Here is a 15,640-nt window from a genome sequence, read left to right as displayed (position 1 = left end):
TTCTGTGTCTTCTTAGCAACACATCAGCATAAAAAACAAAAACTGCTCCTTAATGTTATGTAGTATACTTACATCTTGCAAAATAGATTTTTAATCTCAATGGGACTACCTGGTTGAATAAAGGTTTTAAAAAAAAAAAATAATAATAATAATAATAATAATTTTTTATTCAAACCATGAGCCTCGTACTGAACGGTATATATATATATATATATATGTATATATATATATATATATATATATACATATATATATATATACATATATATATATATACATATATATATATATACATATATATATATATACATATATATATATATATATATATATATATACGTATATATATATATATACGTATATATATATATATATATATATATATATATATATATATATATAGTATATAAAGAGGCTACAATTACAGGCAAGCAGGTGGTGTGAGCTGAACAGCACCTGCTGCATTGCATGGCCGAGCCGTGAGCTGCTGGTATGAAACGGGTCAGTGGGTCGGAGGCTCGCTGTACCTTCCACACACGCGCTAGCTGCTCGTATACATTTTATTTATTATCTCCACACCGTAGAGGTTGACTCAGCGTACAGCATCCAAGGGGCAAAAACACTTCCACGCAGAATGGCGGGAGAGAAGTTGAAGTATACAAGCCGGATCCAACTTGTAGAAAGAGAGTTTTTGCGCTTTCACCGACATTATATAAAAAGGTGTCACAAAGATGGAGAATATTGCCACATTGTCTCACATGGAATTGTACCGGGTGCAAAGGAACTTCAGACAGAAAGCGTTTGAATCAGAGGGACTGGTATCACATGCTGAGTCACTGTTGTTCCTGTCATCAGAATAAACAACAACAGCAACATTGATCCAGTACTACAGAGTGCACTGACACTTTGAAATCCCCTTCAAATCAACACCTCGAACTTACATTTTAGACATCTTTTCGTGCAGTTTTTCCCATCCGTGGCTCTCGGGGTCTCCACGTGGGTTCGTCTGTTGGTTGATCTGCAGCTCTGGTCCAGACTGAGATATTGCAACAACCACAGGATGGATCGCCATGCACATTAGTACACACATTCATGGTCCCGACAGGATGAATCCTAGTGGCTTTGGTGTTCCTCCTCCTCTTTGAGTACATTTTGTTTCACAGCTTATTGGCAAGATTGTCGAAAAATGTGGCACATACATTCCTGTTCCTCTCAGGATGAATTGTAAAACACGTTGGTAATCCTTAATATATCTTATATCCCGTATCTCCTGATCCTTCTTTGACGTTATGGTCGGTTCTGATACATCCTCGTCTCTACTGTTGTAACTATTCTGACCGGACATGTTTTAGTCATGTATTGTGTTCTGTCCTTTCTGTGGACCCCAGGAAGATCAGCGGGCACCAAGGCGTCATAGATATGGATATATCTATATCCATATATATATATATATACATATATATCAAATGAAAGGTTATTCTTGTAAACAATGCAGAATTTGGCCTGAACACCATCAAATACACACGCTTGTTTATGTAAAGAGAGTGAGGGAAATCATGGTGGGTGAGGATAATATGTGAAGCGCTGCTCTTTCCTCCTTTGTTCCCGCTCTATTTTCTGATATGAAATCTCCTCCGCCTTGTCCCACAAATTGCAGCGAGCCCCAATCCCCCCCCCCCTCCCCCCCCCCCAGTGTTTGTGTTTCCACAGCAAATTGCCTCATCTGTTAAAAATGGGTAGGTGATGCATCTGGAGGGATGAAACATTTATCGGAGGACGATTTTTCATTACGGCAAGGAGAGAGCCTCCATCAATATTTCAACGGCCCTGCCTGCCCTCGTTGTGTCCGTGAGGGCCAACCTCTGTGTGTGTGTGTGTGTGTGTGTGTGTGTGTGTGCATTTTAGAATGACCAAACGTCCTCACAAGAACATACAAAATGCTCCAGAGAGGACAATATGACAAAGGGACATAGGTTAGAGTGTGAGCAGAGACTTTAAGATTTGAATTAAGACGAGATTCAGGTACAGATTTTAGTTTCCCACCAAAATACAAATGTATTTCAAGTAAAAACATCGGCCGGCAGTTTTTATTCCCTTTCATCGAGCTGATTCGCCACAGTTTCCAGCCTCTCCACCCTGCCATGCTTCACTCACATGCTGCCTCCCTCTCTCAGCTCTCCCTGCGCTTTGCCTCTGGATGGCTCTTGTAAGCCGCTCTCCTCCGAGCATTCTCAGCTGTCACACTGTTTCAGAGTTCACGGAGCTGGTTTTAGCCGCTGGCATCAAATATTCATCGAGGGAGAGAGACAGGAGAGGCAGGTTCGCAACGTGCTCATCTGTCCTCCACCCATCTGACTTACATCCCTCTCTTTGGGGGCCCCTCAAATCTCCCTGAGTAACTTCCCCGTTGTTGTCCACAGCTACGTTTTTATTGTTTTTACCCCTGTTTTGGTCTCCACCACCAAATTTCTATTTATTTATTTATTTATTTTTCAGGGACAATGCACACTAATCAACAGTTACACTGTAAGTGAGCCATAGAGGCTAATTTCCATCTGCTGTCCCCGGCCAGATGTTTCAAGGCAGCCTAAAAATAACAAAATCTCAAATTGAAACGGAGTTAAAATTCATAGAGAAACAGACAGCAACGTACAGACAAAACCGAACCACAGCAAAAGACATTTCATGCTTTATATGCAACACATTTTTAGTCGTGAAATGCTTTTTGCCGTTGAATACGATCAGAAATGGTTCACAAAACGTTTACAAGTCGTACGATATATATCAGCAGACTTCTAAAAGAGTTATGAAAGTAAAGATTCCGCTTTCTTCACCTTGCACCTCCTGTTTGAGTCCATGGATTGTAGCCACATACAACTATTAATAGTTGCTAACCTTGTCTGTCTGCTTTTTGGTGCTTGGCAGGCAGTGTACCGTAGGTTTACATTATACAGTCATTTTATCCGTTTTACTTTAAGTGGAGCTTTAACATTTAAAATACACAGAAGGCCCTTTCATAATGTTTAGTCAGGATTCATATTACTGCTGCATTAATGTGTAATGTTGTCTATACTGTTGTGCATTTTCATAATCTGATCATATATGTTTTATGGGTAAAATCTTAATATTCTAAGTAACTAGTAGCTGTCAAATAAATATAGTGCAGTAAAACAATATTTACCTCATATTTTTGGAGAAGAAGTAAGAAGCAGCATGAAGTACAAGTAGCTCAAAATGCTATGTAAGTATAAGTAATCTCCTCAAGCAGAACTGCAATACTCCTTAAATGTTCTTACAGCGACTGTTGGTGAGCTTATCTTGTCTTTTCCTTTGCTCTGTATGTGCCGCTGGGTAAATATGTACTGTTGGGTCCCTATTGGCTGCCCACCACCACCCACCATCTATTACCCTCAGTATAGTGTGTATGTAGCCTGTACCCATTAAGTAAAGTGCTTACTATTACTTTACATGGCAGGTTTATTATGCACCCAGAGACGTGTTCCTATGCTGCTACCTGGCCCGCCCAGCTTTTCAGTTCGTTTACTGTACAAACTGTTTCTGTTAACTGCATGTTAGCGCAATATAAATGAAAATAAAGATGTTTTTAAGACTAGATTGTGTCACGGGGCCAGACAAGGTAAAACCGGGCCACTTCAGCCCCGCGTTAGCTTCATCCGTTTTATCATCACATGTATATCCTGTTTGACAGCGTCACACTGCTCCTTCAGGGGGAAATGCTGTGCATGCCGCTCCGATGTGTTCCTGTAAGTGCACGTGAAGTGTGACCCAAACACGACACACATACACTTACAAAGGTTTGTATGGGAGTGAAGATGTGAAACGTGAGGAGCTAAGAGTGACTAGAAATGACATAATGTGGGAGTTAAACACGCTGGAGGGATGGAGGGATGAGGAGGAGAGAGGTGATGGGAGGGCATATGAATATTTGATCTTGCGGTATGAGGGGGTTTGGCGAAGTGGGGAGGGCCATCCCAGAAGCCCTCGTGATGAGTGGTGCTGTAAAAATATTGACCTTAAACACAGCACACGAGCAGCAGGGAGGGAGAGCGAAAGGAGGAGAAAGAGGAGAGCTGCGATGTCCTTCCTTCCTTCCTTCCTACCATCCATCTCTCCTTTCCCTCAGCCGTTCCTTCCCTCTACCCGGCTCCCCGTCAAATAAAGTGGGTCAGCGTTACACATCAGTGCAACACGCCGGAGGGGAGGATTTAAGCGGCGAGAGAGAGAGAGAGAGAGAGATAGATGGGGAAGATGGGAAGAGGTAAGAAAAAGAAGGTGCTGCAAAGAGAGAAGAGTGAAGTGTATACACACAGAGAATGAATGGTAACTCTGGGAGAAGCGAGGAGATGGAGCTTGAGAAAGAGCAGAGATGGAGGAGTAACGGGTGAAGAGAAGCATGGAAGAGAAGGCAATGATTAATTCAAGTTTTGTTTTCAAAGCGTGGGTGAGGATGAAGTAAAAGGGAGAGGTAGATGGAGGGTAAGATTGAGAGCCGGATTAGCTCGGTCATGTGTCAGCCTGCACTTGTGCCCGTATTTACACGCATCCGGTATCTCTGAACACGTGTTGGGCCACCTTGCATACATCTGCGGGCATTCGTCATATTTCCCTGAGACGGCTCTGCATGCTCATTTCATTTAATTTCATTGGAACTACTTTGTCTGGAAGAAATAGTCCAGATAAAAACATGTTACGCTGTTCTTTGGACTTCTATTTTTAGGAAAGAGAAGTTGCTGCTAAATGTTTCAACTGTGATTTTTCAGTGTGCAGAGCGAAACATAATTCCATTCTCCTCCATTAGAGTGGGTTGGAGGAAGAGATCTCCAAACCCATCACACTGCACGCCACCAACACCTTTTAATTATTTTTTTATGTTGGTTACCAGAGTGTTAAAGTGGAAGAGAGGAGGTAGTTTTAGTCAGAGTAAGGTGTGATCACACAGGTGAGACACTATTTCTATTGGGAAAGCAGAAATATGGTGATATAGCTGATAAAGCGTATACTTATTCATTGTGTCAAATATAATGAAGAAAGGGTGGTGTAAAAGTGGTGGAGAGGCCAGATGTTAATGGGATTTGGTTGGAACAAATAATAATAATAATAATAATACATTGTATAGTGCTTTAAAATGTACTGAAATGCACTTTACATGATAAAAACAGGAAAAATAAAACAGACGACATAACAGTAAGAAACAAAACCAAAACATACACAAAGCATCACAGAAAGAAGATTTAATTCGATGAGTTTTTAGTTCAGTTTAATAGCGATACAGATTTGAGAAATTCAGAGAGGGGGAATAGATTTCTATATAAACTCAGGATTGTTTAACAGAATACATTTTTACTTTTCTCTTCATTGTACAGACTAAGGTAAACTAGTCCTGCATACTCCAGTAGTGTAGCACCAAAACATAACACCACCTTAAAGTTGGTATTGCAAAATGCTAAAATAAGAAATAAGAATCCATGGAGGGGGAACTAGGATAGATAACTGGAGATTCTGAATGATGTCAGTAAGAGACTGAATGGCCAGAAAAGGAGGGCAACAGCTGATAATAAACACAATCATTGTAACATCGTCACCCCCTGAACCCCAAAACGCTCCGACGGGATTGAAAAGCATATTTTATCGAAACAATCAACCAAAACAATAGACAGTGTTTCACAGCCAGAGGCTATGAAAACAGACTCTCGTCGGATTGTTATCTTTCCCACGGTCCTTGAACATATCATGTGTGACGAACGCTTCCAGTCAGCAAAAGAAACCAAATCGAAGCTTAACGTTTTTAAAGGCTCATGAAAAACACTTAACTGTACATGTTTCATTTAAAATCATGAGCAGTTTGAACGAACTAGATCCTAAAGACATTCAATTCTGCGCTTTTCTGCGCAACTGTGAAGCCTCGATTGACTCTCCTGAGACCAACAGTCACGTGACAAAGAAATCCGCGAACTTTGACTGCAATGGCGGAGAGGAGAGGAGAGGCTGTAAGTAGAGGATGTAAATATGTAAACAGTTCAATACATGAAGCACACGGAGCATCGGCTTTCTTCAAACATTAAGAACACGTGTGGGCACTTGGAAAAATGTTGTTTATGTGCATTCTGTTGTTACAAATGTACAAATACATGATCAAAGAAGGAATTTAATTATATTGTTGATGACATGCTATACTATGATATTTTGTATGATATTTCTACAGCATACTATGATATTTTTTAAAGATTTTTCACGACATACTTTACTGTGACATTTTTAAATATATTTTGAATAACATGCTATACATTTAAAAAAAAGTGTTATGACAATACTATACTGTGAGATTTTTTTAGGATTTTTTCAAGCTACGTTATGATTTTTTCTTTTTTTTCACGACATACTATACTATGACTTTTGAAAATATATTTCATATGACAGACTGTATTATGGCATTTTTAGGGATTTTTTTCATGACGTAACAACATACATTATGAGTTTTTTGTATGTTGTAAGATAATCTTAAAAAATGTCAGAGTATACTATGTCGTGAAATCCTTCAAAAATATAATTTAATCTTATTTTGCTGTATTTTGTTGAATAAAATATTTTTGCTAACACCATTATCATCAAAATGATAAAAATTAGATAATCCCCGGTCAAACACACGATCCCTCAATGACATTTGATAAATGGGCGATGTTGACGAGCGATGGAGAGATTTTGAGTTGTTGATTTTGCCAAACAGACGAACTCAGTGTCAAAAGAGACATTCTGTACACTGAGTCTATCCAGCTCCTCTCTGTTTACCACTACATCACCTCTCCCAATTTCTCTTTCAGCATCTGCCAAGACAAATCCAGCACATCTTAGGCACCTCAAACTGTGCAGACCTTGGTGATGTACCTTTGCCTGATGCCATCCAAACCCACCACGGTCCCCTCTCAGCCTGCCAGCCTGGATGAAAACATCAGGACTTTTTTTTTAGGCTTTAAAAAGAAGAAGAAGAAAACTACAACGCAAAAAGGGTCTTTTTAAGTCTGGCGCCGGGACACCGTCATGAGCGCGTCGCTGAGCTCCTCTCCGACATCAAACGGTTGGCAGAGGGTTTGCCAACCAGCTGGTGCAGATGGCCGGACTCAAACGGGACAGTGTAATGAGAAGCAGGTAGGGCATCGGTAGTCTGGGCAGGGTGGCAGCGCCCAGGAGACGCAACACACACACACACACACATGCATGGATGCAGCTCGAAACCAGCAATATGCACACAAAAAAGGAAGTGTGTGTGCGTGCTTTTAAGGAGGGAGGAGGGGGAATAGGAAACCAAGATGGACTCTTGACGGCTCACTTTATCCTGCAGACATATTCACATATACACCCACACACATCCACCAGCACGCATACAGAATCCTCCCACGGCCCAGGCAGGCAGCACACAGTGTCAGACTTAAAACAGCATAAGACAGGCTCATATCTCTGTCACGGTGCTGGGAGGTGGAGGATTCTCTCACTCTGGGGTGGAGAGAGGGGGTTAATCGGTTCACCAGCTCCAGTCAACAGCGGGCTACCACTGCCACCTGGTGGGGCTGATGGGGAGGAACTCACGAGGAAAGATGGGGAGGACTTGTGAACAGAAGTAGGAGGATGCATGCACGCTGTCTACTGTGAGGCGGCGTGATGTGAATAACATTACGACAGAACTGTCTCCTGATGGAGTTGGTGAGAACGTAAAGGAGAACAAACTAAAACAAGAAAAGGGGAAACAGCAATTGGAGATGCTTCCATCGAGGGCAGGAGACACATTTGTAGAATCTAGGACGAGGAATACTGAATCTGTTTTCGAGGCAACGCATTATGAAGACGTTATTATTGTGTTTTAAACTGAATTTGTTAACCATCAGTGTCTCTTTAAATAAACAATCTGGACAATTTCTAAATAATCATACAGGAAGCCAGACAGCTATGAAAGTTTAACAACAAATCCACCACAATATCAAGAATGAGTTTATGAATTAAATATAGAACTTTCCAGAAGAGGAATGGAGATACAAAAACTAAACAGGAGATTCATTCAGTGCAGATTCAGCCGTAAAAAAATAGTGAAATATGTCAAGTACGTAAAGTTGGTGTATTGTTTTTATAACTACTTCGTATCGGTAGATTATTGAGTATGATGTAATACTCAAAGGTACACTTCACTGCATGTTTACACACAAAGGTAATATCTGCTGTGGCTCTGGAGGAAATGTATTTCTCAGCTTGGGCTTGAGACGTAAACTTTACAACAGAAAGTCTGATAGGCTGGAAGCATTCATCGGGCAACATGCTGAGTTGCATTGTGGGAATTGTAGGATCCTGTGTGTGTCAGGGACGAAGAGTTAAGATATCTCGGCCTCTGCTGCTGCAATTTAGATTCTTTTTTTAATTATTTTTTTTAATTGGTCTCTTAAGAGCCTTCAACACTAAATCACTGGAGCAGCCCTTTAACAGCAGTTAAAGGAAGAGGGGAATGGTAACCTCGACAACTTAGCAGTTTTAACTTCAAACACAATACTGTGACTCAGCACAACATCAATACAAACTAAGATGGTTATATGTTGGACGATCCGATGCAGTTTGAGGGTCTAATTTGTGAATCTGTGCCATGAAACAGCTCCAGTATGTGAGTTGGTTTTGGATGAGTCCGAGTGAACTACAATGTTGTACAACAAGTATCCAACAGAGGTCTGTGTTCAGCAGCGTATACGTCCTCGAGAGCAGACGAGCCGCTGAAGCTGGAAAGCCGCTCCGGTGGAGAACGCTGCCCTCAGGTCTCCGTGTGACTATTCACACAACACGGCATGTTGCACATTCAGGTGCTTTAAATAATTGGTGTGATTCAACATGCCAACTGGCAACAAAGGCAACATCAGAATGTAGTTTAAATTGTATTTATTTACCAGCCAACAGTAGAATGCATGAATGGAAGCCGTTATGCCTCCTCGTGTGTCTTGCATTAAGCCACTAGCACACGTGTGTATGATGAACGCACAGTACACATTAGAAGCTGTACATTATATCTCAAAAAGAGACAGAAGGGGAGAAAATATTTTACAAAGATAAACTCTGGCTCAGTAACAAAAAACAAACAAAACGTGTAGAAATAAAATCATTGAGACTGTAATTAAAAATATATAATGCACTGATTTTAATCACATCACTTTCACTATTCGTTTTTCACGGTTTCTGAACTCTGCATCGTTGGTCACGCCTCGATAACTTAGATAAAAGTGTTTCATCCTCCCCGTTGGATTTTCTTAGTTTGGTTTAACTGTGTGCCCAAAACATCAGATTGCATTGTTTCCAGCGGTACCTGAAGGCAGCACGATGTGTAAAGCTGAAGTGAGCCGCTACACTTGGATGTGCACTGAATGAACGGCAGTGAGGAAATAGTTTGAATAGTTTTCTTTCTGTGTGTTAAATTGAATGAAATCAGTGTTTCCATTCGACTGCATGTAAAACACAACATATTACAGTTTGTAAAGCATCTTTGTTGTCTGAGCTGAAGTTAAAAATGTCTTTTATATGTTATTTCTGTTCATGTTATTGCTGATAATAACTCTCCCTCTGAAAGTTCTTGAGGAAGTGTGATTTTTGTTTGCAGACTTTAATTCATTTTGATGTATTGTGGATATTTTGGAGGCTGAGCGTCTGATCAGTGTCACTCAGCTCCTTCCATCTGAAAGCTTTTATTTTTATGTTCATAATTAGCCTCCTTTGTTAATGCCTATTTTGTCTGAGCTGACTTTGGAAAAGAGCTGCTTTTACTATAAATAATTTCTTTATTTATCTAAGCTATTTCAACTTTTTTTTTAAGTTTTGGAACTTTTTGTGTTTATTGAAAGAAAGTCTATAAAAATATGTGCGTCCATGTGCCTTTGTTCCAGAGATGGCCGCCACATAAAGCTCAAGAATTATCCGAGTCCACAAAAACGCGGCCCGTCTCTTTTGTGGCCCGTAAACTCGGCTCATATGGGTTCACTACGGGTTGGAAATCAGTCACAGTCTGTCTAACTTAAGTCGAGCAGACAGGGATGATGGGCTTTAGGAAACCATTCATTGCAGCAAACATACACTTTTCAAGCCCCATTGAAACACTGACCTGCTCAAATGATCAGAGGGCAGAGTATCTGTTGCGGTTACATCACCGCTCCCTCCTTTTGTCTTTGTTGTTTTTACTCCCTCTTCTTCTTCTTCTTTTTTTTTTGCAGTTCTTGCTTCGTGTGAACCAACTTTAAAAAAACATGTATGATTGTTTCATATTTTAGTTAGTATTTGTTAGTTTCGCTTCTTTTTCTAAAACACTCAAAATGTTTAAACAACTGAAGTTGAACTTAATGCAAAATGAAACTCGAGAAGTTGGACAAAACTTAGCCTACAAGTCTTCATTATTTAAACACAATGGAAAATAACTCTTTGCAGTTATTGTTTTATATTTGACATGTTGTAGTAGTTGTACGTTTTTATTCTGCACAATGTCAAATTAAACAACTTCTAAGCTGTCTTAGTAGTTAGCTAGTTAGATGAGTTAGCATGCTAACTTTGATTATGTTTGCGTACCGTGTTAAATGTTGAGCTATTACTGTGCCCGAGTTGATACAGTGATGCTACAACAGTATTTAGGAATACGTCTTTCATTAAATGCACTGGCTGGTGTAGTTTCACTGCAAACGTTAGCTGTAGCTTGGTTACTAGCTGAACAAGCTGGTTAGCTAGCTAGCTGACGGTGAAAAATAAATAATTGTATGAATAATAATAAGTTTTGAGTAAAAGATTAAAGTATAAAGTACAAAGCTTTATATTACACTCTATTTAAATTATTTAACTAACAATATCAATGATATTTTTGACTTGTCTCATAACTTTTTCCTGGCATTTCCCAGTTTTGAGGTTCCACATCACGTGCGCATCTTTACCGTGACTGTGTGTGTACTTGTTTGTCACTTTGCATATTTTATGTGCAGTTCATGCGTATCAATCTTAACTGTTTTATATAAAATGTGTGTGTGGCTTTCACCCACATTTTCAACTTTGTATCTGCAGTGCACATAAGAGCCTGTTTGTTCCCATCCTGCCTCTGTGTGTGTGTGTGTGTGTGTGTGTGTGTGTGTGTGTTCCTTCATCCCTGCCAGTGTTGAGCCAAGGGCCCATCTGGCTCCTATGAGGGCCGCTGCTTCACGGTGCCTCAGCCTGATTCATGGGCGCTGGACAGCGTCAGCTGCTATCCCACTTCCACCGTTTTACATCACATACCTCTCCAAAAAACAGTCCGCATACCTCCCACCGCTCTCCCATCCGGCAAAACAAGCTCTGCGGAGACGCTATATTTTCTCAGAGTATGGCTAGTTCCCTCCAAAGAAATGTTGGCCATCGTTGACATTTGCTTCTGTCAATCTGCTTCACGAAATCCCTGCTTGTCCTCGATGTGTTTACTCTGCAAAGCCAACTTTGCGTTCTCTCGGAGATTACAAATGTCACCTCAAACGTCACAATCCCTCTGTGCCACGCCCTGATGGACGAATGTGTGTGCAAATTACAACCAAACTTTCTCCTCGATGTTGTATTTTACTTTCTCTTCCCCTTAAATCGCTCCGCATCTTGATCACTCACTCTCTTGTCTTTTCGGCTTTCACACTCGCCAACGTGACGCAGCTGCAAGTACAGGGTTTGCCAGTTTGTCCTCAGACTCTCGGCCAAACCTCGTCGTGTTGGCTGTGCAACTCGCAGGCGATTATGTTGCACGATCTGCACCCACGAGGCACTCGTGAGGTCTCAGATATGCGCTGGCCTGTCAATCATACAGCAACGCTGCAGAGTTCCTGACAAGACAAATTCAAATAAATAGCATGAATTGTGAGCGCATGTTGACAACTGGATCGGATTCATGTCATTCGTGTGACAGTCCCGGCCCGTAGGACACAGAGAGGCACACTGGTTCAACAGCTTCACTTGTACTGTGGGAAAGAACTTTCTTTTTTTGCTTCTACTGTATACTGATGTGAAAGCAATGCATTCTGGGAGTCATAATGCTTGGTCTCAAGTGTTTTGTTTAATTATTGCTTACCTCTGACAAATTACTGGACATTTTGATTTCAATAAGTTACTTTATTTCTCCGATATAGCCGAGATACTGTAAATTGAACGGTATCTTGCTGGTGAAAATGCTGACGGTAAAATACTGTATTCTTTTACATTATTACAGCAATTTTTTTGTTTAGGCTTAAATAAACGAATAAATCAGCGTTGACTTCTCGTTTCACGCGGGGAACGAGCAGCGGTCTCCTGGATGGAGGATGGGTGTCGGACACCATCCACCTCCCACCTGCCCTGTGTTGTTCATGATTACGTGATAACATACAAAATCATTTTGTGGGATGTTTACCGTGCATTTACGTGTGATATGAACGCTGGATGAGACCATCCTGTGCTTGTAGACCGATTTTGTCATCTCCGGGAAAGCCGTTACCAGTCTTTATGCTACGCTAAGCTAAGCTTTTGACTGTTCCTACATATTCAGTGTTTAGACGTGAGATTTTGGCAAGAAAGTGCATTTCCCACAATGTAAAACGATTTCTTTCCATCAACATTCCACGCTGCAACACAACACACATGCCTTTGTTTTGTATTTGCTTTTTTTCCTCCAATGCAGTTTGCTCACAGTGACTGTTACTCATCATGAAATACAAACAAATCCTAAACATAAAATGCATCGCTTCCCGTGACCCAGACACTTTTATTCCCATTAAAAGGCCTACCAACAGAAAAGGACAAACTGGCTACTGGATGGCTATTATGAGCGGGACATGGAGTAGAAAAACAGGTACGATTTGTTTCAGATTTTTCTTTTAATAAGCAAAGCGAAAAAGTCTATAAGTAGAAGGCATGGGTTTAAAAAAAAAAAAAAAAGTCCACATGAGCAGGGTTTTGCGGACATATGTCTCCGTGTTGGTCCAGATGACTGTCGGGAAAGATTAGAAAGAAAATAATCCCTGCCAGGAAGTCTGTTTTAACTTCTACCGTTTCCGGTGCTTTTCTGTTTGTGCATGCAATCAATGCTCCATATCATCACCTCGTCACATCAAAAATAGTTTGTGGCATGTTATTGCATCACTATCACGATATTGACACTGCACACAGGAGGCCCCCGGAGTCACCGTTTCACCCTCTGACAGTTTCAGACCTGATTTATTTTTCTCTCGTTTTTCTCTCGGTCAAGTAAGCCCCTAAAAGCAATGCTGAAGAGCGGCACAACGCTCGTATTGATGCAGTCACGTTGCTTTTGTTGCTTTTGTTGTGAAAATCCCGTCTGATGCCATTCCTCCAGCCCCTTTCCCTCCGATCTGCATCACCGTCGGCCAGTTGTCTTTTCGCCTTCGCAGAGATGCAAGCTAGAATGCACACACTGAAGGCTACACAAAAAAACACTGTACATATTGTTGTCTGCAATGCTCGCTCTCCTTCCCTCGTGTAATTTCCCTCTCATCATGTGATTCCATAAATACTGAATCAAGCCAGTCCTGATTTATTGCCCGGCTCCACCGCTGTCAAAACAGTCTCTCTTGGCTGCAAGCGGATTAGGCCCACCCTCAAAGTGATCCTCCACGCAAAATCTGTCATTCGAGTATCAAACACTCACCCAGCGTTGGCTTGAAGATGGCTGTAAGAAGGTCTGCAGCTGTGGTCAGCTTGGACTCAGGTCGTGGCAAATCGGCTCCAAGTTTTCATGATGGAGAAAATAAAGGTATCAAAACATCTTTGAAAACCGCTTCGGAACTGTCCATCAATGTGCAGCATGTTCCAAACATTCACAGCTTTGCCAATATGGCTTCATTTACAGCTTCCAGCAGAACAGTTTGAAAACAAAGTGGTGGATTTAAAGTGGCTATGATTTCATATCAAAAGAATCATTCCAATTTTCAGCCTATTCACTTTCTTGCCAAGTGTAAGACGAGAAGAGCGACACCACACACACACACGCGTGTTTGTTCAATGTGAAGCTACAACCCGCAGCTGGTTAGCTTAGCTTAGCATAATGACTGGAAACCAGGGGAGAAAGCTAGCCTGGCTCTTTCCAAAGACTAATTCTAAAGTAATGAACATATTATGCCTTGCTTGTTTAATCCATACAAACTGTACACTATCTGCTCAGCAGCAAACAGCAGACGGACTGTACGTTAGCGACTAGATGGGTAATATATTAGCATTTAGCAGCTAAAGACAGCACAAGCTAAGCTAAATGAGAGGGAATGTTACTTTCAGGTGTCCAGAGAAACGAAGAATGCTGTTTGATGACAAGCTTGTTTCTGCTGACCCCAAGTAGCCTAAAGGTCAGCTAATAAAAGTGCACCAGAGCATCTTGGAGCATGCTGACAGTGGAGAAGTGGGAATAAATACATGTTTTCTTTCTTATTTCTCAATAAAAGTGAAGTTTGACTGGTTCTGTTTCTCTCAAGGGGCCGAGCGTGGACGAGTCTGGTAAACAATTTCTCTCACAATATTTCTCTTTGTGCCTCTTTTCGTTCAAATTAAAGATACGGCTAAATCATAATGACGCTTCGTTGATACCCACGGGGAAGCAATGAATATATCGGAATTCGAGGACGTTTCCACTCAAAGTCTGGAGAAAGAACAAACAGGGGAAGAAAATACAACATCAAACTTACCGGATGGAAAACCCTTAATGTCAAACTTCTTCCTCAATCAGACTGATTGTAATTCAACCACAATGTTGTTGTTTTTTCTTCACTTCTTATAAATTCTGAAAGGGTGTGGTAAAGTCAATCTTAAGAAAGCCATGTAAGTGAAATGTATATATATGTAGAATGTTTTCACATGACAAAAGAGATATATCGTATCGACGGAGACGAGACATTTAACAAATGAGAGCAATAATGTGTCACTTTACAGTTGAGTATCATCTGTTGGCTGCCTGCCAGTCTCTCACACACACACACACACACACACACACTGATTCCCCCCCTCCTGCTCAGATGCCTTCCCTCTCCTCTGTCGATGTGTTTTTCCGTCTGGAGGTCCAGAGGTTAAGTTGTCCCCAGCATGTGTTGGTGCTCAGGTCAGCAGCAGCCAGGGACCTGTGATGACAGACTGTGTGAATGCCGGGGAGTGTCAGGGGTTAAGTGTGTGTACAGGGATTGCACGGCATGCCGGGGGTATGCAGGAGACACCCCGAAAAAAAGAGCAAGAACGCTTCCTTCCACCTGGTTACCTCCTGTGTGCAGAAAGAAGAAGATGGGATGTTTTGATGGGTGGCACATGTCAAAGTTATGCAGCAGCGTATGTTGATAATAAGGTAAAGTGCAAAAAAATGGTGCATGAAAACATCTGTAGTTGAGGAAGTCTAAGGTCAATAATCATATCGGTACCTCACTAAACGCCAAGAAATACTGGACTTATGGTGATTGGGTATTAACTGGGTTCTGTATGTTTTGATATTTATCTGACAACTATGATGGGTTGCGCATGCAAATTCACATTTTTTGCTTCAACAAATGCAATAAAAGATGTGTACTATATACATCATAGATAATAAGTATTTTCAAAAGTGTATTCATCCATATTCTTTGTGTTTTTGACTGCTCATTGT

Source organism: Melanostigma gelatinosum, assembly GCF_949748355.1.
Source record: "Melanostigma gelatinosum genome assembly, chromosome: 7".
Classification (NCBI taxonomy): Eukaryota; Metazoa; Chordata; class Actinopteri; order Perciformes; family Zoarcidae; genus Melanostigma; species Melanostigma gelatinosum.
Note: the sequence above shows the minus strand (reverse complement) of the source record.